Here is a 23,954-nt window from a genome sequence, read left to right on the forward strand (position 1 = left end):
GTGTACCACTAGGCTTAAGGACAGCTTCTGTAACAGTGTTATAAGAACATTGAATGGTGCTCTACTACAACAAGATGGAGTCTTGGCCTCGCAATCTACCTCGTTATGACTTTGCACTTTCTTGTTTATCTTTTCTGCACTTCCTCTGTAACTGTAACATTATGCTCTGCATTGCTGTTGTTTTCCTTGTACTGCCTCAAAGCACTGTGTAACAAATTGGTCTACTACATGAGCACTATGTGAGATACATTTTCACTGTACCTTGGAACAGGTGACAATAATAAAGGAATCTGCAATCTACTGTAACAAGGGGTGAATAAATCTGGGAACACTTATGAGCTCAAATTGCAGAAAATAACTTCAGTCTTAAGGTCTTAGAATCATAGAGTCAGAGAAACAGCCCCTTTGGCTCATCTAAGTCCAACCATTAGGTTCCACATCATCAGGTCAGAAACAGTTACCACCCTTCAACCATCAGGCTCCTAAACCAGTGTGGATAACTCCACTCACCAAACCACTGAAATGACTCTACAAACTATAGACTCACTTTAATAATGTACTCTCAATAACCTTGCAAAACCTTTCCACTTTAACTGATCACATATCACCTTCAGGAGCCCTCTCTTGTTCACACATAGTCATAGACTCATAGAGATCGGCAGGTCCTGGGGCCCATCTAGTCTGTGCCAAGCTGTTCTTATGCCTAGTCACATTGACCCACACTTGGACTATAGCCCTTCGTAACAACCCCCCCACCCCCCATCTTTGTACTTACCCAAACTTCCTCTAAAATGTTGAGATGAAATCCACATCCACGACATCAGTTGGCAGCTCGTTCCATACTTGCTTCACTCTTCGAGTGAAGAAGTTCATCCTAAGGTTCCCCTTAAATATTTGACCTTTCACCCATAACCCATGACCTCTAGTTATAGACTCACCCAACCTAAATGGAAAAAAGTCTGTTTGTATTTAACTTACCTATATTCCTCATAATTCTCTGTACCTTTGTCAAATTTCCCCTCATGCTCCTGTGCTCCTATGAATAAAGTCCAAACCTTCCCTGTAACTCAGGTCTTCAAGTCCCTGCAACATCCTTGAAAATTTTCTCTGTCCTCCTTCAACCTTACTGATATTGTGGCGAGAATTCAGTCCATGATGATAGATAAGAAAATTTTTACTGCAAAAAACACAAAAACAGACCGGGTACTATGACACGGGGAGGGAACCCTCTCAGTCACATACAGACGGGGAGGTGATTAGTACACACCCCGGTTACAGTCAGGGTGATCTACAAACACGCATGAGAATAATAGTATAACCCGAGCTAAAATGAACTTGAACATCCCACCATAATCCCACGAAAGCATTTTAAAACAAGAACAATAATGGCTGTCGACACCCCCTGCCCCTACCCCGGAACGCTACAATATCTTTCCTGTACATAGGTGACCAAACATACTCCAAATCTGGCCTCACCAATGCCGTATGCAATTGCAACATAACATCCTAATTCCTGTATTCAGGGCTCTGATTTATGAAGACCAATGTGTCAAAAGTTCTCTATACAAACCTAGCTACCTGTGATGTGTAAAGAACTAAATGATTCAAGGAAAAAATGGTTGAAGTGAAGTAACTTGGTCAAGTAGGACTTCATGCTTCATTGCGATTGCATTGTTATTGTTTTGCCTTGTTCTACCTCAATGCATTGTTGGAGAAGTATGCAAGACAAGTCTTTTTACTGTATCTCGGTAGCTGTGACAGCAGTAAATCAATTCTGAATTCAATTCAAAATCCAATTCTCTATATCCTGGATGGCTGCTTGCGTGAGTTGCCTTCGATGGAGCCCCGGAAGTATTTTGTTCTGCCATCCGATTTCTGAGTGAACATTGAACCCATGAAAACTACCTCACTTTTTTTTATTTCCTTTTTCTTGCATGACTTACTTAATGTATACATATACTTTCTGTAATTCACAGTTTTCTTTTTTCTCTCTCTGTTATCATCTATTGCATTGTATTGCTGCTGCAAGGTTAACAAATTTCACAACATATGCCAGTGATATTAAAACTGATTCTGATCGTGATTTCTGCCCAATTAGAGCTGTAAAAAGATGGCTTGGGCCTGATGGTGGGATCTTTGATGATAGACATGCCTTCTTGGGGCAGCACCTCCTGCAAATGCTACTGATGGTGGGTTGGATATACCCATAAACATGGAAAAGTCTGCAGATTCTGCCTGGCCTGGTGAGTGTTGCTGTGGATATGCCCATAATATATTGAGCTGAATCCACTCCTCTCTCACTCCTCAACTAATTCCTGACATGAGTTCAAGAGCCGTGAGTTAATTTAACAGACCTTGTTTAGATACCACTTAGAGTACTATGTTCAGTTCTGGTCAGCTCACTACAGGAAGGATGTGGAAACTATAGAAAGGGTGCAGAGGAGATTTACAAGGATGTTGCCTGGATTGAAGAGCGTGACTTATGAGAATAGGTTGAGTGAACTTGGCCTTTTCTCCCTGGAGCGATAAAGGTTGAAAGGTGATTTTATAGAGGTGTATAAGATGAGAGACATTGATCATGTGGATAGCCAAAGGCTTTATCCCAGGGCTGAAATGGCTAACATGAGGGGGCATGGTTTTAAGGTGCTTAGAAGTAGGTACACAGGGGGGTGTCAGGGGTAAGTTTTTCATACAAAGAGTGGTGGGTGCATGGAATACACTGTCAGCCATGGTGGTGGTGGTGGTGGGTACAATAGGGTCTTTTAAGAGACTCTTGGATAGGTACACGGAGCTTAGAAAAATAGAGAGCTATGCGGTAGGCAACGTCTAGACAGCTTCTAGACTAGGTTACATGGTTGGCACAATATTGTGGGCCGAAGGGCCTGTAATGTCTGTAGATGTCTATCTCCTATGTTCTCTGAAGGGTTGTTTATGAGTAAAGATGGAGCAGAATGATTCTACTCTCTGATGTTTAGATACCATATAAAAATCTTTAATATTTTGAAGGAAATGTCCCTTTCTATTGGGGTTGAATGATCATTGAATGATACTGCACAGATCTGGGCCTTTTGGCCCACTGTGCCTCCACCAACCCCTTAGAAAGATCTAGCTAATTAGCTTCTATCTTTGTCTCTTTCTCCAAACTTGCAAATGTTTCTCTTTTGATAAGATGTATAATGAGCAGTGGGGATGATTAATTCCTTTACACCGACTCCACTTTCAAAGTTGTCATTTGACTAAACAGACAAGTCTCCAAAGGTTTAATTGCCAGATTTAAATTAGCTTGACAAGAAATGCACTGGCTGTTTCAGAAATGTCTAACTCACAAATGAATGTAATATTCTGAAAGTAACTTACTCGCTCTCTCTTTCGCTCTCAAGGTCTTTTCAAACATTTGGTCAATCTGACAAGGGACCATTTCATATCAAAATAAACTTTATTCATAATTTAAAAATTGATATTCATAGTCAATGCTTTCAGTACTGTTCTTTATTTTTTTTCTCATTTTGTTATTGCACAACTTGTTGTCTTTTACTTATTGGTTGTTTGTCTATTTCTGACAGCTCTCTCCCCTTTCTGAATCTCTCCGTATTCATCTCTGAGGGCCAACAGTCTACCAAACTCTTTTACAAACCCATCAATTCCCATGGCTATATTGACTATACATCTCCCCACCCTGTCTCCTGTAAGAATGCTATTCCCTTTTCTCACTTCCTTCACCTTGCTGCATCTGCTCCCAGGATGAGGCTTTCCTTTCCAGAACATCAGACCTGTCGTCCTTCCTCAAAGAATGAGGGTTCCCTTTCTCCAGCACTGTTGCTGCTCTCATTTGTATCTCTGCCATTTCCTGGACATCTGCGCTCACCCAGTCTTCCTAGGAACTCAACAGGATCCTACCTCCAATCACATCTTCAACTCATTCCCACTCTGCACTTTTCTCCGTGATTCCCTTGTCCATCCCACTATCCCTGCCCACTAATCTCCCTCCTGGCACTTACCCCTGCAAGCAGCAGAAGTGTACACCTGCCTATTCACCTCCTTCCTCATCACCATCCAGGGCCTCAACAGCTCTTCCAACTGAAACAACACTTCACCTGTGAACCTGTTCAGGTCGACTACCATATCTAATGTTCCCGATGTGGTTTCCTCTGCATTGGTGCATCTTGGTGTAGATTGGCAGACCGCTTTGTCAAGCACCTCTATAAATGCATAATTTTTTAATGGTCAACCATTTTGGTTCCTATCTCCATTTTCATTCCAGCATGATCAGTCCATGGCCTCTTCTTTTGAATGATGAGACGACTCTCAGAACCGAAGAGTAACACCTCATATTCTGTCTAGGTAGCCTCCAACCTGATGGTATGAACATTGATTCCTTCAGATTCTGATAATTTTTTTCCCTTCCTGTGTTGCTTCTTCTTCTATTCCCCACTCTGGCCTCTTACTTCTTCTCCTCACTGGCCTATCACCTCCCCCTGTTCCCCACTTCCTCTCCTTTCTACCATGAGCCACTCTCAGAATCAGAATCAGAATCAGACTTTAATCGCCAAGTACCTATGCACATACAAGGAATTTACTTCCGGCAGATGTTGTCTCTCTGCTCATAACAATAATAATGATAAATATAAATGAAAATATAGATTATACATACAGGTAGTGCAATCCAAGTAATAGTTAGCCGACAGTTAACCGGCAGTTAACTGTTCAGCAAAGTGACCGCAGTAGGGAAAAAACTTCTCCAGTGCCTATTAGTCTTAGTCTGGAGGGATCTGAAGCACCTACCAGACGGAAGCAGATCAAACAGTCCGTGCGCAGGAGGGGAGGAGTCCTTTATGATGTTCCCCACCCTCTTCTTCAACCTGGAAGAGTACAGGTCCACAATAGAGGGCAGGGAGGCTCCAATGATGCGCTCGGCAGTCCTCACTGTGCGCTGTGCTCCTCTCCAGCAAATGCCTTTGTCTCTAGCCCTTGGCCTTTTCCACCTGTCACCTCCCAGCTTCGTACCTCATTCCCCCTTCGTACCCATTTGGTTTCACCTATCATATTCCTTGTCCTCCTTCACCTCACCCCCCCCCCCCCCCCCCCACAACACCACCTTCTTGTTCTGGCATCTTTCCCCATCTTTTCCTGTCCTAGTGAAAGGCATTGGTCTAAAACATCAACTGTTTATTCCTCTCTATAGAAGCTGCCTGACCTACTGAATTCCTCCAGTACTTTGTATTTGTTGCTCAGGGTTTCCAGCATCTGCAGAATCTCTTCTACTTGTGACAGACTGAAGAGCACCTTTCACAAAGCTCATGACCTGCCAGCAGCAATTGATGTCCATCTCCAAGTCAAAGACTATTAATAAAGCATATACATGTGGGTGGCTCCTCTCTATTTCCTCAGAATACATTATTTGACCTGACAACAGATGTTATGTTTTTAAGAGCAGACATGATGATGCAAGTATAGCAGCACGCCTAAATTAATAATTTGTTATAAATAGAGTCCTCTCTGCTCAGTTTTTATATCTGCCAAGGGATCTTAATTAGAGGGACAAAACTTTACTATATGCATCCTTTCTGGAAGACATTATCCTTGAGAAAGGTTCAAGGTTCAACGTTTAAAGTATATTGATTATCACGTATCTATCACCATACACTATTCTGAGACTAATTTTCTTGCAGGCATTCACAGAACAAAGAAATTCAATAGAATCAATGAAAATCTACACCCAAGCAAAGACTGACAAATAACTAATAGGCAAAAGAAGACAATCTGTGTAAATTCAAATAAAAATTATTATTCCTAACAGTTTGCTAGTGCTGCATGATGGCGGGTGGGGTGGGGGGGGCGCGTGATGTTAAACCGAGGGTTGCAGAGGAACGGGAACCAGAGTGTCAGAACAGATAGTTGAGTGGTTGTGGAGAAAGATGTTGTTAAGCCTATTTACAATGCTAAAGTGAGCTTCATATTCTAACTACCCATTCAGATCTATTACACTGGACGATAAAGATTTTGCTTCCTAAATACTTGTGGGGGTACCTTATGGATTTTGGGTTGCTGATCATAAAAATCACAATTAAATTTCCCCACCATGCACCATTTTTTAAAGTGATCCATATTTGTTGTTTCTATTCAAAAGTTAAGTCAATTAAAATGTTGCCCACAATGTAAGCTGGAAAGATTACTATCTTGCCCAGGCATGCCTGGGCCTACTTAAGCAGAGCAGACGCTGCTTGGCAGGACAGGTTTTAGAAAGGCTATAAATTTTCATAAAAGATTTTGATACTTGAGACAGACGTTTCACAGAGTAACTGATGCCAAGATTAAGGAAAGCATTTATGATAGTCCACAAATCAAACAGGTAATCAATGACAGACAATTTAAAGAACTTCTAGTGGGACTGAAAACAATTGAATGGAAGGCATTCAAGAATGTTCTTGAAAATGTTCTTGGCAACTATAGAGCATCAAAATATGAGCAGCTGGATGACATCATGTTTCAAGCACACAAAACCATGAAATGTAGTATGTCACTAAAGATTCATTTTCTACATTCCCATTTAGACTTCTTCCTTGCAAATCTTGGCACTGTCAGTGACAAGCATAGTGAAAGGTTTCACAGGACATTGCGGCCATGGAGAAACAGTATCGGGCAACTGGAATCCATCAATGCTGGCTGATTATTGTTGGACACTTAAGCATGAAGCCTCAGACACTGAGTACAAATGAAAATTGTCAACAAAACATTTTTAATTTAGTTGAACTATTGCAATGCATCAGCACCGTTGTGTAATTATATTCAATAAATGGTTTTTTCCAAATCCCTACATGATACAAGTAGTCTGAAGTTACATTTGTGCTCAACTTCAAGCAGTCTATCATAAACAAAAACAATTTCTGAGGAAGTAACAGTTTTGAAAAAATTTGTTGTCCAGTGATATTTGATTTATTAGAGTCTGTCTTACATAATCCTTTGTTCGGTTTCCACTATGGTGGGGCAGGACATGGCAGAACCATCCATTCCTGATCTCCATGCAATGTTGCTGGAATTTGCATGTTTTTCTTGTGGCTACGTGGGTTTCCTCCATCTTCTCCATTTCCTTCACACTTCCTAAAGTTGTGTGTGATGGTATATTAACTGGCCACTGTACCATGACCCTCGTAAACATAAGACATTCTGTAGATGCTGGAAATCTTCAGCAACACTCATGAGATGCTGGAAGAACTCAGCAAGTCAGTCAGCATCGATGGAAGGGCATAAACAGTAACACAGTGATGAATTGTTTTGTTTGCCATCCATACAGATCATTTCATTACAAGAGTGCATTGAGGTAGTACAAGGGAAATCAATACCACAATGCAGAATAAAGTGTTACAGTTACAGAGAAAGTGCAGTGCGTGTAAATAATAAGGTGCAAGATCATAACGAGGTAGACTGTGAGGTCAAGAGTCCTTCATACCAGCAGACTGTTCAATAGTCTTATCCCAGCAGGGTAGAAGCTGTCCTTGAGCTAGGTGGTACATACTTTTAGGTTTTTTAAAACTTCTGCACAGTAGGTAGGAGAGAGAATTCCTGGGTTGGGTGGGGTCTGTGATGATGTGGCTGCTTTGCAAAAGGCAGTGAGACTCACTTACTTAAACCCATCACCCCTACTGGGTATTGGTCACCGACGGCAGCTCACCGGAGTCCTCAAATCTTTGGAGCTTCTGTTGCTGTTTCTGTAGCACAGAGTTCTTACTGGATGAGCTACTCCCATGCCCAACCCTTTTCGTTTCACAGCTGGGCTTGGGATCATCCATGGCAGAGTTCAAGGCAGTCAGAAGTGTAGAAATAGCTGCTAATGCTTTGTTACCATTATTACATCTTCACCAACTTGTGGGATCACCGAACAGACTTTATCTCATTCCTGCTTCCTGCTTCTTCCCCTGTTTATACTTGCACTCTCCCCCTACACTCCCAGCCTGATACGTGGTCTCAACTGAGAACACTGACACAGATTCATTTGACACTGAACATTTGTTCCCCCTTCACAGATGCTGCTCAACCCACTGCCTTCCTCCAGCAGTTTGTTTTTTTTTGTTCTGGATTCCAGCATCTACAGTCTATGGTGTCTCCAGGGACACCACTACAATCTGTGTTCCACTGAGAATGGTGTACACTCTCCATTTCCACATACCAATTTGTTCAGCGTTGTGCCCTCTGCATCCACATCCCTCTGTGCAAGGCCATGATGAAGCAGATCGTGAGGTCAACATCTTCCATATCACTCTAGGGCATGGACCATTACCATTAAACAAGGGGTCCGTAGATCCCCACTTGGAACCTCTGTTCTAGGGGATTGTTTAATAGTCTTATAACAGCCGGGTAGAAGCTGTTCTTGAGCCTAATGGTGCTTGCTTTTAGGCTTTTATTCCTTCTGCCCATTGGGAGGGATGAGAAGAGAGAATGTCCAGGTTGAGGGTGGTCTTTGATGACGTTGGCTGCTTTTGCTGTGAAAAAGAGACGTATAGAGAGACTCCATGGATGCACAACACTTTCTTTGTAATTGTATCACAACATGAGAATCAGAATCAAGTTTACTTTCACTGACATATGTCATGTAATTATAGATTAGTGGCAGCAGAGAAGTGCAATACATAAAATACAATAAATTACAATAAGAAATATATACTAAAATTCAATAGGTAGCGCAAGGAGGGAGCAAAAATAGTAAGGTAATGTTCATGGGTTCATGGACAGTTTGGAAATCTGATGGCAGAGGGAAGAAGCTGTACCTAAAACATTGAGTGTGCTTTTTCAGGCTCCAGTACCTCCTCTCTAATGGTAGCAATGAGAAGAGAGCATGTCCTAGGTGGCATAGGTCCTTAATGATGGATGTCGCCTTCTTGAGGTATCACCTTTTGAGGTTAGTTCCCGTGAATGAACTGGCTGAGTTTACAACCCTCAGCAGCTTTTTCCAATCCTGTGCAGAGTTCTGTTCTTCTTTCTGGTATTGTTTTTCATTGTGCTACCTCAAAGCACTGCTGCGACAGAACGGACGGCATGCAAAGGGAAGGTTTTCACTGTAACTCATTGCATGTGACAATAACGAAGCAATTTACCAAGTTAAATAGTGCAACCAATTAGAAACAGACCGGAGGAGCCAAAACCTTCCCCCAGCCTCCCCACCTTCAACATCAATGATTACCTTGTTATCAGACTTCATTCTGGCCATCCCACACAATGAACACGCCCTTCTGCAAATACTCCAAGTTCGTGGGAACAGATTTGCACTTTAAAACATAAACCAGGTTTTGGCGTCCTCAATGAACATGTTCTGCGATCTTTAACAATAAGCCATGTAAACATCTGCCAGCTGTCTTCCTGAAAATATACATATGCCCAGGCAAGTATTTCAAAAAAATTCAACCTCATTTTAAACATTTGTTGCTTCTTTTTTTTTGCCAAATAAATCCTTCTGGTTCATGAACTGCAAAAGAAGGAAAGAATTAGTGAGTAATATACAGTACATCTGTTCATACGAACTCAGCACAGACATATAATATCACATAAAATCCCATTAATCTCACTAAATGCAAATTCACAGCTTGCTTTATTTGTTGTTCTTCTTTTGAAACTGTGTAAAAGAAGAAAAAAAAATCCATCTTACTTCACTCACTCAATCAAGTGAGAAAATATTAACTTGCAAATTTAGTGGATATGTGCTCTCAGAATTATAGACCAGAAAAATCTACTGGCAAAGTTTCCCTGCAAATAATTAATGAGCTTGCAACAAATTCCTCTTTTGGCTGTTTTAATGGGGGTCCTGTTTTAATCTGATTAACTGCTCCATTAAACTTGCAGTTTAAGAGCAATCTGATCATAAATCTATTAAACATTCTTCCCGAATATCACCTCTAAATCCACAAACTCCACCGTCAAGAAGGACAAAGGCACCAGGCATAAACGCATACTGTCACCAGACCCATAAATCTACCTTCTCTCAGATTTATATTACTGTTTTCATTTGATTGCAGGTTAAAAACCTGGAGCTTACAAACTAACTGTCGGAATGGCTTCACCGGCTGAACTACAACAGCTCAGAGTGAAGTGATTTGGCCCAGGACATCACAGGTAATGCCCTCCCAACTGCTGAGAACATCTACATGAAATGCTGTGGTAGGAAAGCAGCATCCATCATCAGTGATTCTCACCACCCTGCAAGCTGTTTTCTTGCTGTTGCCATCAGATAGAAGGGACAAGAGCCTTGGGACTCGCACCACTAGCTTCAAGAATGGTTACTACCCCTCAACTACTAGGCTCTTGAACAAAAGGGGATAACTACACTCAACCTCACTTGCCCTTTCAATGAAAAGTTTCCACAAGCAGTGACCTCACGTTAAGGAATCTTTATCTTATTTCACGTTCTCATTATTTATTGCTATTTATTTACATTTGCAATTGTGCTGTTTGTTGTCTTTAAACTTTGAACTTTGAGATGCAGGTAATACGCACTATTTTGGGCCCACAGTCTTCATCATGAGTTCTGATTTTTCCATCATCCATGTGCCTATCTAAGAGTTTTTAAAATGTCCCTAACGTATCTGATTCTAGCACACCCTGGTAGTGTGCAGCACACACCTACCACTCTGTAAAAAAGCTTACCTCTGACATCCTCCTGTACTTTCCTCCAATCACCTTAAAATTATGCCCCCTCAGAGTAGTCAGGTTGCTTCAGACCACACTGCACCCACAAAACATACATCACACTCAGCATATGAAAGAAAATATTTTACTATAAATAAATAAAATATAATTCAAAAAGCTTATAGCACAGGTAGACAGTAAAGAGCAAGTAGTACAGTTAAATGCTTGCTGTCCTAGTGACGAGACCTCGGTGGTGGTAGGGTATTCACTGGTCTCACAGCCTGAGGGAGTAAGCTGTTACCTAGTCTGGCAGTCCCAGTACTAATGCTCCTGTAGCTCCTTCCTAACAGTCATGGGATGGGTGGTAGGGATTCTCAACATTGCTTTGGGCTCTTCGTATACAACACTCCCAATGAATGTCATAAATAGAGGGAAGGAAGGCCCACTGCTCCTCTTGGAGGCTTTCACTGTAGGGTCTTGCGGTCTGATGCCTTGCAGCTTGCGTATCACACAATAATGCAGCCAGATAGGGTACTCACGATGGTGCTACTGTAGAAAATAGTTCGGAAGGGGGCAGGGAGCATTGCACACCTCAGTCTCCGCAGGAAGTGTAGACACTGTTGTGTGTTGTGGGTCCAGGTTAGATCGTCCATTATGTGTACCTCTGTTTATGGTATAACTCCTAAGGAATCACGCTAGTTTTGCTGACAGTGAACCAAGTGTGACCAAATAGAAACTTTAGGTTGTGATACATAAAATACAAACTTTTCTTTTTACAAAATGAGCACTTGATGCACAATATCAGCCAAAGTATCAGGCTATAAGACCATAAGACATAGGAGCAGAATTAAGCCATTGGGCATATCACTTCTGCTCTGCTATTTCATAATGGTTGGCTTATTCCTTTCTCAATCCCTTTCTTCTGCCTCTGACACCCTTTGACACCCTTACTAATCAAGAAAAAATCAAATACACCCAAAACAACATTTTTTTAAGACCTTAAGACCATAGACATAGGAGCAGATTTAAGCATCTTGGCCCACCAAGTCTGCTCTGCCATTTCATCATGGCTGATCCATTTTCTCTCTCAGCCATAGTGTCCTCCCTTCTCCCCGTATCCCTTCATACCCAGACTAATCAAGAATCTATCAACCTCTGCTTTAAATATACCCAATGAATTGGTCACCACAGCCATCTGTGGCAATGAATTCCACAGATTCACTGCCCTCTGGCTAAAGAAGTTCCTACCCATCTCTGTTCTAAAGGGATGTCCCTCTTTTCTGAGGGCATCCCACTATTCTGATCCTTGAATCCACACTATAGGAAACATCCTCTCCATGTCAGCTTTATATAGACCTTTTAATTTTCAATAGATTTCAATGAGATCCTTCTCATTCTTCTAAACTCCAGCAAGTACAGGCCCAGAGCCAGAAAAATGCTCTTCATATGTTAACCCTTTCATTCCTTATTTGAGACTGGGTTAGATTTGTAGAGGGATCACTGCAAACAATCATAACTTTATTTTAAGTTCCCAGCATCACCAGAATTTTTTAAAGAAGTACGAACAAAAACTTACAGAAAACCAGAAATGAAGATTTTTTGGTTAACTAATAGAGATTTATAAGAATATGAGAAGCACGGATAGAGTGGGTCAGAGATATCTTTTCCCAAGAGTTCAAATGTCTAATATCAGTGAGTATGCACTTAAGGTGAGAGGGGGTAATTGTAAAGGAGAAGTGAGGGTCAAGTTTTTTTAAACAAGAGTTTAAATGCGCTGCCTGGGGTGGGACTTTTATATCAAGGACTTTTAAGAGATGTTTAGTTAGGCACATGAATATGAGAGAAATGGAAGTTAATGGACATTGTGTAGGCAGAAGAGATTAGCTCAGTTGGCCATTTGAATAATAATTTAATTGGTTTGCCACAGCATTGTGGGCCGAAGGGCCTGCTCCTCTGCTATACTGGTCTATGGTCTATACTCTACTTAAACCTAGATTCGATTAACTGCCGGAAACCGTGCTTGTGACCAAAACTCCAGCAAACTTCCTTGATGATAGCAAGGTTGCTTTCACAAAGAAATGCAGACAGCGAACACTGATTATAATGTCCAGATGTGGGTGAATCCAGCCCCGTTCAATTACAACGGCCATTTTATTGCGTCGTTTGAAGTTGGTTCAAGATTTACTCAAGGAAGTTCACTGAAACTGCTGAATATATTCCGTAGCATTTTGTAACTCTAATTTTGTTAACATTGGGTTGGAATCTTTCGGGCAGCAGTGTAGCAGTTCATGTAAACCTTTTAAAGCAGCAACAGTCAGCAGTCAGGATTCAATCCTGCTGCCAACACCCCAGGCAACGTATTCCAGACATCCACCATTCGCTGTGTGAAAAACTTGCCCACACATCTACTTTGAACTTTACTCCCCTCACTTCAAATGCATGCCCTCTAGTGTTAGACATTTCGACCCTGTGGGAAAGATACTGTTTGTCTATCTATGCCTCTCATAATCTGTAAGAAGTTTATACATTCTCGCTGTGACCACATGGGTTTCTTCAAGGTGCTCCAGTTCCTCCCACATTTCAAACACATACCAGTTACACGAATCTGCCTACACAGTATCCATATTGTTCCATTTCTGAGCCTATTGAGTACTTCTATCAGACTTAACTCCACAAGCTCCCCAGGTAACACGTTCCAGACATCCCAAATTCATCACCTTCATTGTATGCTGTGTGGTATGATATAGGCGATAATGGTCTTTCCACAAGGATGATTGTTTTTGGCAAATTTTATATACAATGTGTTTGCCATTGCCTTCTTTTGAGCAGTGTCTTTACAAGCTAGGTGACTCCAGCCATTATCAGCACTCTTCAGAGATTGTTTGCCTGGCATCAGTGGTGGCATAACCAGGACTTGTGATCTGCACCGGCTGCTCATATGTCCACCCACCACCTGCTCCCATGGCTTCACATGACCCTGATTGGGGGGCTAAGCAAGTGCTACACCTTGCCCAAGGGTGACCTGCAGGCTAGCAGAGGGAAGGTGTGCCTTACACCTACTTTGGTAGAAACATGTCTCCACCCCGCCACTCATCCACCAGTAACTGTGTAGAAAACTTGCTGCACACACCTTGTGAGAACTTTAGCCCACTTGTTTCCCATCTGGTATTAGATGTTTCAATCTTGGGAAAAAAAAAGAGTGCAGGCTGTCTTCTCGGTCTAAACCTCTCATAACCTTATAATTCTCTTATCAGGAAACTGATGCGTTTAGTGTAAGGATGAGCATAGAACTGGTGTAAGTGTGTCAAATAGAGAGCTGCACCACTAGAATATGCCCTTCGGCCCATTGAGTCCATGCAGACCATCAACCATTCACTTTCATTAATCCCATTTCATTTTCCCTGTATTCCCATGGTTCCGGATGGCACAGTAGCATCGCAGTTTGTGCAGTGCTTTACTGTGCCAGCAATCATAGACTGATGTTCAATTATTTGTAAGGAATTTGCACATTTTCTCTGTGACCATCTGGGTTTCCTCCAACTGCTCCAGATTCCAAAGACATGTGGGTTAGGCATGCAACGTTGGCACCTGAACTGTGGCGACACTTGCGGAGTGTCCCCAGAACACCCTTGGACTGTGTTGGTCATTGATGCAGACAATGCATTGCACTGCACGTTTGGATGTACATGTGACAAATAAAGTTAACCTTTACCTTTAAAATCTTCTTTTGCTCCCATCCAGCACTTGCAGCTTCCCACCACTCTCACTCGAAGGTCAGACCAAGTGTTGGTCACTGCGTAGCTCCCAAGCCTCTTTTCACCATCGAAGACAGGTCTACCAACAGTGACCAGGCCGCAGGTGGTGAGGACCAGTCTCCAAGCCTTGCACCACACTGGTGGTCTCTGGCAACTCATCTACCAAAGGTTTCTTCACTCTGTCTAAATATCTCTAATGATCAAAGACATTTGAAGACAGGCATTTAATAAACATTTACTCAAAATGCTGGAGGAACTCTGCAAAACAGGCAGCATACATAGACGGCAATAAGCAGTCAACGTTTCAGGCCAAGACCCTTCATCGGGACTAGAAATGAAGGGGGAAGAAGCCAAAAGAGAAAAAGGACCTGATGAAATGTCTCAACCTGAAATGTCAACTGTTTATTTCCACCATAGATGCTGCCTGATCTGATGAGTGCCTTCAGCATTTGTGGGTGTTGTTGAAGATTTAAAACATCTGCAGAATCTCTTGTTTTTTAAGAACACTTGGTAGAATACAGATAGGAATGGTTTAGAGCGGGGGTTCTCAACCTGGTGTCTACAGACCTTTTGGTTAATGGTAGGGCTCCATGGAATATAAAAGATTGGGAACCCCTGGTTTAGAGAAATATGGACCTAATACTGGCAAATGGGACTCACTCAGGTAGGTAACTTGGATGAGATGGGCTGAAATGCTTGTTATGTGCTGTGTAACTCCTTAAATCTATGACTATGACATAAATATACATGAAGTAGGCCTAGAATAGTTGGATCATTGAGTCTGGCAGCTCTCAGAGCAATCCCATCTATTGGATCTCTCCCTTCACTAAGTTCCTGTAACTTATGACACAAGAGATTCTGCCGATGCTGGAAATCCTGAGCAACACACACAAAAAGCTGGAGGCACTCAGCAAGGCCAGGCAGCATTGATGGAGGGGAATAGAGGGTCATCATTTTGGCCTGAGATCCTTCACCAGGACAGATGCTGAAGTCCTGATGAAGGGTTTCAGCCTGCGCCATCAACTGTTTATTCCCCTCAATCGATGCTGCCTGAATTCCTCCTGCATTTTGTGTGTTTTCCCTGTAATTTGTTCTCTCACACATGCTGCTTGACTCCACATGAGTCTGCTGCCACCAGCCTACCAAGGACAATAAGCTTTAAACTGATTCCACACCCATTGACTCACTTTCAAGACTCGGCAACTCATTTTCTCAGTATTATTTACTTATTTATTTATTTGTATTTGCATGGTTTGTCTTCTTTTGCACATCGGTTGTCAGTCTTTGCTTGTGTATCGTTTTCAATAGGTACATTTAATGTTAGAGAAATGGGTACTATATACATCCTGAAATTCTTTTTCTTCACAAACATCCACGAAACCAGAAGAGTGCTCCAAAGGCTGAATGACAGTTAAATGCTAGAACCCCAAAGCTCCCCCCCATGCATAAGCAGCAGCAAAGCAATGACACCCCCCCACCAGCAAAAAAGCATCGACACCCCCACCAAGCACTCAGGCATACAGCAAAGCCCCAATAAAGACACAGACTTGCAGTACTTCAAAAACTACTCACTTACCCAGTAATTCAACATACCACAGGCTCTCTCTCTCTAATAAGGGAAAAAGAGGTGCCCTGTTTCACAGCGAGAGGGGAGATGCAACAAAACAACTAGCTGATTTATGATGTTAAAAATCTGTTGCGTACCTGCTTCTGAGCTCTCTGACTAAAGATCTCATGTCTCTGGGCACACAGCCAGCAGCCAGCTTGCTCCTTTCGATCTTCCGTCTCCCACGACACACCAGGTGGCAGCGCCAACCTTGAGTCTGTCTGCCTCCAGAGCCACGAGAATCCGGCACCCTGAACGTGCGTTAGTCTTCTAGGCCACGTCTTTGGCATATTGAAAAGCGGCTGGTCGTGAGGCCCCAAGAGCGGGTCCCGTTTCAGCAAAGAACCGAAGTCAACGTGTAACTCCAGGTCAGGGACTTCAAAAGAACCCTGAAAAGGAAAAAAAAGATATGAAAGATAGATATAGAGCTGTTTCAAAAGATGCAAGCAAAGGAGTTACCATTGGGCTCCATAGTCCTCCTAAGCTATTTCATTGATTCAATTCTATTCCTATAGTTTACTGTGAATGCCTGTAAAAATAAATCTCAAGGTAGTATGTGGTGAATTATGAGTACTTTGATAATAAATTTACTTTGAACTATTTAATCCAACAACCTGCATGCCTGTGAGATATTGGTGGTGGTGGTGGTGGGGCAATCAGATCAACAAGAGGAAACCCATTCAATGAGAAAGAGAGCATGCAAACTCTGCACAGACAGCACCGAAGTTCTGGACTGATCCTGGATTGGTACAAATGTGATATGTCAAAACTATCTGCTATACTACTCTTCTGCCCCAAACATGCTCAGAAAATATGGTCAGGAAACATTAGAGAATGTGTTTATGATCACTAAATTATGCAGTAGTGTGTTGTTTGCCACAATCGAAACAAAATCAGTGAATTAAAGTTCTTCCACTTATTTTATTGCAGAATATATTTATGTTGCTTTGACAATCTGGAAGATTGAGAGGGTAATACCAGTACAAGCCTTATTTATTCAGCAAAAATGTCCTACATCGATGCAAATCTGGAATCGAAACTCTTTCATCCATTTAGGGAGGCTAGCGTTAATCTCAGAAACACACACTCAGTGGCCTATTTTTTTGGGAAACCTGTACACCTGCTTGTTAATGCAAATATCTAATCAGCCAATTGTACGGTGGCAGCTCAATACATAAAAGCATGCAGATATGGTCAAGAGGTTCAGTTTTTACTCCAACCAAACATAAGCATGGGGAGAAAATCTGATCCAAGTGACTTTGATCATGGACTTGCTGTAGGTAGACGGGGTGGTTTGAGTATCTTGGAAACTGCTGATATCCTGGGATTTTCAAAGTAACAGTATTTAGAGTTTACAGACAATTGTGGAAAAAAAAAACAAAAAAAATCCAGTGAGTGGTAGTTCTGTGGGTGAAAATGCCTTGTTAATGAGAGAGATCAGAGGAGAATGGCCAGACTGGTTCAAGCTGACAGGAAGGTGACAGTAACGCAAATAACCACAAGTTACAACAGTGGTGTGCAGAAAAGCACCTCTGTCTGCACAACACATCAAACCTTGAAGTGGACGGGCTGCAGCAGCAGAAGATAACAAACATACTCTCAGTGGCCAAATATTAGGTACAGGAGGTAGCCAATAAAGTGGACACTGAGTGTACAGTATGCCTGAATCTACTTCTCCAAGGTCCACATGTTCATTTAATATCAGTGGCAGTAACCTGAAATTCGTACTCTTCACAGACATCCGCAAAACAAGAAACCGCCTCACTGTTACCATCAAGTAGAAGATACAGAAATCTGAAGGCACACACTCAATGATTCAGGAACAGCTTCTTCCTCTCTGCCATCCAATTCCAAAATGGACTTTGAAGCTTTGGACACTACCTCACTTTTTTTAATATACAATATTTCTATTTTTGCACATTTTTAAAATAATCTATTCAATATAAGTAATTGACTTACTTGTTTATTCATTATGTTTTATTTTATTTTTTTCTCTCTCTGCTAGATTATGTATTGCATTGAACTGCTGCTGTTAAGTTAACAAATTTCATGTCACATGCAAGTGATAATGATTCTGATTCTGAATGATAGAAACATCAGTGCCCTAAAGCTTCTCCTCCCTCTTCCCTTCAGACAAGCAGCAGCACCAGGCCCCTCTGCTTCCCCATCTGCACAAGCAGAAGCACCAGCCCCCTCCACTCTCCTACCATGCAAGCAACAGCAGAAGCCCCAAAGAGTCCTTCTCACAAACCAGCACCTCCGTGTCTCCAATAAGAGATAGGAGCAGAAGTATATTTGTCTTGCACTTCCCTCACTTTTTGAAGAAACTCCAGCCTTTGCTGCTCTGCTGTCCTTCCTGCTAATGTCCCTTTCCAGTCAACATTGACCAGTTCCTCTCTCATGCCATTGTAATTTCCTTTATTCCACTGAAATACTAACACATTGGATTTTAGTTTCTCCTTCTCAAATTTCAAAGTGAACTTGATCATATTGTAATCACTGTTCCTTAAGGGTTCTAGACACTAGACAATAGACACTAGAGTACTACAGCACAGTATAGGCCCTTCGGCCCTTAATGTTGTGCCAGCCCATATATTCCTTACAAAAAAGTACTAAACCCACACTACCCCGTAACCCTCTATTTTTCTTTCATCCATGTGCCTGTCCAAGAGGTTCTTAAATACCCCTAATGTTTTAGCCTCCACCACCATCCCTGGCCACCACCATCTGTGTAAAAAAACTTACCCCTGATGACTCCCCTAAACTTCCCTCCCTTAGTTTTGTACCTATGCCCTTTGGTGTTTGCTATTCATGCCCTGGGAAGCAAGTGCTGGCTATCCACCCTATTTATGCCTCTCCTAATCTTGTAGACCTCTATCAAGTCCACTCTCATTTTTCTATGCTCCAAAGAGAAAAGTCCCAGCTCTGCTAACCTTGCTTCATATGACTTGCTTCATATATATGTTCTCCAAACCAGGCAACATCCTGGTAAATCTTCTCTGCACCCTCTCCATAGCTTCCACATCCTTCTTATAATGAGGTGACCAAAACTGAACACAATCCTCTAAGTGTGGTCTCACCAGAGATTTGTAGAGTTGCAACATGACTTCTCTACTCTTGAACTTAATCCCCCATTAATGAAGCCTGGCATCCTATAGGCCTTCTTAACTACCCTATCAACCTGTGCAGTGACCTTGAGGGATGTCTGGATTTTAAGGTTCCTTAACCTTAAGCTTTGTTATCACCTCCGGACCATTGCAAAAACAACCAATCCTGCTCAGCCGTTCCCCTAGTGGGCTCAACAACAAGCTGTCCTAAAAAGCCATCCCTTAGACATTCTACAAATTCTCTCTCTTGAGGTCCAGTACTGGCCTGGTTTTCCCAATCCACTTTCATGTTAAAATCCCCAATGATTATCATGTCATTGCCCTTCTGACATGCCTTTTCTATCTCCTGCTGTAATTTGTAATCCACATCCCAGCTGTTGTTTGGAGACCTGTATACAACTGCCATTAGGATCCTATTACCCCTGTCATTTCTTAACTCAACCCATAAAGCATCTACATCTTCAGATCATATGTCATCCCTTTTTAATGATTTAATATTATTTCTTATACATAGGGTCACACCACCCCCTCTGCCTTCTAACCTACTTTTCTGATACACCGTATATCCTTGGATGTTCAGCTCCCAATGGCAGCCAGCCTTTATCCAAGTTTCAGAGATGGTCACTGTAGTGATATCATGTGTCACATGTCAGAATGTGATTGGACCGAGTTGTGAGCGTGTGCAGAATGGACAGAATGATCGAGAAGCTTGTGTGTTAAACGTGGTTGCTGTTTGCTGTTACCGTAGATTCCGGACTACAGAGCGCACCTGATTAAAAGCCGCTGGCTCTAATTTTAGAAATAAAATCAATTTTTTACTTGTAAAGGCCGCACCGGATTTTAGGCCGCACCGGATTTTAGGCCGTACCGGATTTTCGGCCGCAGGTGTCCCACGTTGTAATATGAGATATTTACACAGAAAGATATTACACGTGAGGATTTTTTAACTTTTAATTAAATCCATATGGTAACAAAAACAAATACATATTGCAAATGCCTTTTTTCGAACCGTGCCCGTAACGCGGCTACTTTTAAATATACGTTGCGTATACTTCTTTACTGAACAACATTCCAATATCTCCTAACGACTGGTAAAAAATATATATACTGCAGCCTACCAGGAAAAGTTATTGATCGCCTTTAACTTAAAAGCAGCGTTTTCGCTCCGCCGCTCGACCCCCGCCGTCCCGTTTATCGCAAACTGGTATCCCACAAGACGCGGCGAAACCGGGTGTGACGTCATAGCATCCCGCGATGTAGTACAGAAAACAAATATAGTTAAAACTCTTCTAACTTTAACTAGAAAATGAATTACTAAGCGAAAATATTATAAACTAAATAACTGCCATAAAGGCAGCACAATGCTTTTCTTCGAGTGTTTTCCATGTTGATGAGGGTGAGTACAAATGACTGATTTACAATAATTTAATTGTGAAAGTGCGCTTGATTTATCGTACAATTTCATTGGACCTCTGTGAACTACTCATCAATTTTATTGGTCTACTGTTACGAGGCAAAATATTTACGAGGCGGCATGAAAAAAAATCATGCATTAGCCGCTCTGGATTAAAGGCCGCAGAGTTCAAAGCTGTTCAAAATGTGGGAAAAAAGTAGTGGCTTAAAATCCGGAATCTACGGTAAATAAAAATTTTAGTTTTAATTCTTCCAGAATATAGTTTGTTCTTAGTAACCCACGGTACCTACAAAGAACACAACGTGGTACGTCTGGAAGAATAATTCATTTCGCTAATGAGTGTAAACTTCTGCGTTGGTTGCTAACTGCTTTAAAAACGGAAGTTTTGCAACCTCCAAAAACACTTCAGCTGACTGGGAACGTAGCTGAAAACTGGAAAAGATTTAAACGGCGTGTTGAAATTTATTTATCGGCGATTGGAGCAGATAATAAGACGGAGAAAATGAAAGCGGCAATTCTACTTCATGTGATTGGGGATGACTCATTTGAGGCATATAACCATTTTACTTTTGAGCATGGAGATAATTTGAATCTAAGAGCGATAATCGACAAGTTTGACGCATTTTGTATACCGAAGTGCAATGTGACGTATGAACAGTACAAATTCATTACATGCAAGCAGAAAACTGGTCAAACAATTGATTAATTTGTTATGGAATTGAGAAACCACAGTAAAACTTGCGAGATTGCAGAGCTGATGGACTCTCTTGTTAAAGCCAGAATTGTTTGTGGCATTCTGGATAATGCTCTGAGAGAAAGACTCTTAAGAAAACCAGACGTAAATTTGGAAAAAGCTTTGGTTCTCTGCAAAGCTCCGGAGTCCATAAAGTCACAGGCTAGAGAGCATTTTATTGAGAACTGCAGCGTACGCGCTGTAAGTAACCGTGAATATGTTAGAAAACATAATGAAACGGCAACGAAACCGACAGAGAGCAAGACGTCATCTGAAAGAAAAAATCTTTGTGATCTCTGTGGACGGAAGCACCAATCTAAAGTGCGTCCAGCGTATTGGAGAGTGTGCGACAATTGTGGTAAGAGCAGTCCTTTTTCATGCTGTTACAGAAGTAGAAACAAAATAAAACTCGTAAATGCAGTGCTTGAAAATGAACTTGAGGAGTTTTATATAGATGTGTTTTGTGAAAATAAACAAAGTAAGAATGACTGGACTATTCCATTGCAAGTGAACCAAAACAATGTTCTGTTTAAACTGGATACTGGAGCACAAGTAAATGTTCTTGCAGAATCTGAGTTTAATGGATTAAAGCCAAGACCAAAGTTACGTCAGACAAATATAAAGGTGACTGGGTATTCAGGTGCAGATATTCCAGTTAAAGGAACATGTGTGGCAAAAGTATCACACAGAAATATTGAGCACGTGCTTTCATTTGTGGCCGTGCCAAAGAATGTACAGTCAGTACTGGGTCTATCTGCCTGTGAGAGACTGAATTTGGTGAAAAGAGACTTAGTCCTGGACTGTGACACAAATTCAGAATACAGTGACTCGATGAAAGAGCGAGAGAGAACAGAATTTGATTCCAATGCGGCAAAAGTAAAAGAAGTCATAAAGAAAAATCCCAGACCCATCCATTTGTGACCAGCATCTGACAAAGCATTGCCACCAAAACCAGGAGTTGCAATTTTGCCCTCTGGAAGTAACGCACATGCATCAATGGGCCATGCATTCCATCACGATCTCACCTCTGCAGGAGGACAGAGGCCAAACTTGCCGGTACAGTACAATACTGACCTGAAGCCAAAGAGTGACAAGGATCAGGATCCAACTGAAGAAGTGAAAGCACAAGTGAAGGAATTGAGAAGTTTTATTGAAATGATGAAGTCTCAGCATAAAAAAGAGGTTACACAGTTAATGAATGAATTGCGATTTCTTTGCAAAGACCCCAAGAAAGAGTCAACATCAGAGTTTCAGTTAACTGGTGCAGACCTGACCAAACACGAAGATAACAACGAAACACAAGAACGATGTGAACCACTTAGAAGTTCTACTCATGTTCGTAAACCCCCAGAGAGACTGATAGAGACATGTTAAATTATGCATTTGTTTTGATTAACGTTGCTAATTGTTTTCCTTTTAAGGAAAGGAAGATGTGGTGATATCATGTGTCACATGTCAGAATGTGATTGGACCAAGTTGTGAGCATGTGCAGAACGGACAGAATGATCCAGAAGGTTGTGTGTTAAACATGGTTGCTGTTGGCTGTTAAGTAAAAGTTCTAGTTTTAATTCTTCCAGAATGTGGTTTGTTCTTAGTAACCCACGGTATCTACAAAGAACACACCAGTCACAACATCATCCTTGCCAATCTATAGATGGATTTCAAGGTCTCAGACAGGCTCTCTCTCCCAGATAACTTCTGTAACAGCAAGAGTGGAGACCAGCCATTTGCTGTTCCATTGTTACAATCTTCCACGTTGCCTCTCCAAGACCCTTCCTCGAGGGCCAACAGGCTCTTATTGTCCATTGAACGAGAGAGAGAGGGATTTCTCGTGTACAGGGCATCCCTCCAACAGCAGTTGGTGATTAGCAAACACACCGCCTGCTGTCTCGGTGTTCCAAACTCAATGTTTCAGTCTCCCACGATCTTTCAGTCGGCAGAATCGGCAAGGAACTGGGTTACCCATCGGGGCCGCTCCGTGACTTCTGAAGCCCCCACACCCCCCCCCCCCAACCCCAAGAGCACGCATGCTCCAGGCTGTTCCTGGAGATAGTGAAGTGCTCGGCCACACAGTCTGCCCGGAAACCCATCGTTTGCGAAGAACTGTAGCTTGAACTGTAGATCATAAACTCCGAAAGAACCACAATCAGCTTGAAAAGGAAAGAAAAACATAAGGGAAGAGAAATCAGCTGTTTCAGGGATGGACTGGAAGAGGTCGCCTGGGTCTGCAGAATCTGTTGTCACCATCTTTCCTCACTCCTCCTCCCATCATTTCCTCAACACTGATTTCTCAGACCTGAGTCATCTTTTCTGATCAGGGTTGCTCACGTTGCCTTGTTGTTACATATCTCAGCTCAGCTCTGCATCCTATCCCTGTCCCGTTGTAACCTCTGATGCCATTCCTCACTATCAACAACATCACCAATTGTCTGTGTGCTTCTGGTTTACATAGGCCTTACACTGGCAGTGGAAGAGGGCCCCATTAGGAACAGCTCTCCACCACCCCCTCAATCTCTTTAGTCTTAAATGTTGGTTGTTACTGAGATCAAACCAGTAGCCATGGAACTGATGTGGGAGTTGCACTACCCTTCCTGTTTGTGAAGTAGGAAGAACACAATTCAGCAGTAAGGCAAAGCCCACTCAGCTGAACACAAGTGTCAGGATATAGTGCCCAGCGTCCAAGTGCTTTAATGCCTCAGACCTCTGTGGAGGCTAAGTCACTGGG

Source organism: Hemitrygon akajei, chromosome 12 (genome assembly GCF_048418815.1).
Source record: "Hemitrygon akajei chromosome 12, sHemAka1.3, whole genome shotgun sequence".
NCBI classification, from domain to species: Eukaryota; Metazoa; Chordata; class Chondrichthyes; order Myliobatiformes; family Dasyatidae; genus Hemitrygon; species Hemitrygon akajei.